The sequence below is a fragment of the Sinocyclocheilus rhinocerous genome, unplaced genomic scaffold (genome assembly GCF_001515625.1).
Source record: "Sinocyclocheilus rhinocerous isolate Xijiao unplaced genomic scaffold, SAMN03320098_v1.1 scaffold1581, whole genome shotgun sequence".
Taxonomy (NCBI): Eukaryota; Metazoa; Chordata; class Actinopteri; order Cypriniformes; family Cyprinidae; genus Sinocyclocheilus; species Sinocyclocheilus rhinocerous.
In genome coordinates, this window is record NW_015635516.1 from 537503 (window position 1) to 538532 (window position 1030).

Below are 1030 nucleotides of genomic sequence, written 5' to 3' on the forward strand. Positions count from 1 at the left end.
ATGTCTATGGCTAACAACAAATTAATATTCAAAAGGGATAAAAAAAAAAAAACAGTAGGTGGGTTTCTAATTTATTTTATATATAATTTTTCAAGAAATTACTTTTGTATTAATGCCTGTACTTTTATACATTTCATAACCCATTTAATAACTCCATAACTAATCAAATAAATACATATGAGAAAAATACATAAAGAATCGAAAGACTACATCTTATATTCTGTGAGGTAAATGATGTAAATGCCACGTTCTTATTCTCGCACCACGAGTCCACGGTTTTTTTGTTTTTTTTTGTTTGTTTTTGTTTTAAGTAGAGAGTGGAGACTGACAGACCATCCTCCACGAACACATGACACTCGACAGGAACCTAATCAACAAGTAATCCGAGCATACCCATTTTAAAATAATATAAACTAATTAAAAATATATTTTGCAATAAGTTATTTATAATACCTAGGTATCTTTACTTTTATACTTTTCATAACTAATTAAATATCTACATAACTAGTAATCAAATAAATACAAAAACATGAAAAGTACATTTCAGTCAAGTCAGTTACACTACGATACACTACATTTTTGTTTCTAATGTAATTAGTTTTGATTATGTAAAAATATCACGTTCTTTTTCACGCACCGGACAGGAAGCCCGCGCATTTCCTTTCTTCTTTAAGTCTAAGCTGCCCATCACCCAAGGCTGACGGAATCATCACAGAATCAGAAGAACGGTCGAGATAAGAAAATTAACAGGTAAGCACAGCGAACTGTTTATTAAAATGTATTTTACTTTTGAAAGTTTGAACGTTTTATTCTGATGTCACTTCGTTTTAAGAACAAAGCAGTGCTAATTTGTGTTAGCTAGCAAAGACGCGAAGCTCCAGCGCGACATTACCTCGGTGTTTTTATCAAAGACAATATTTAATGTGCAGTGATTAAGCCACATTTTTATTTTATTTTTCTAGTGGAAAATTAATTTATATGTTTGTGTGTTTTCTCACAGTTGGATAGATGAGCCCCGCGCCTTTTTTTT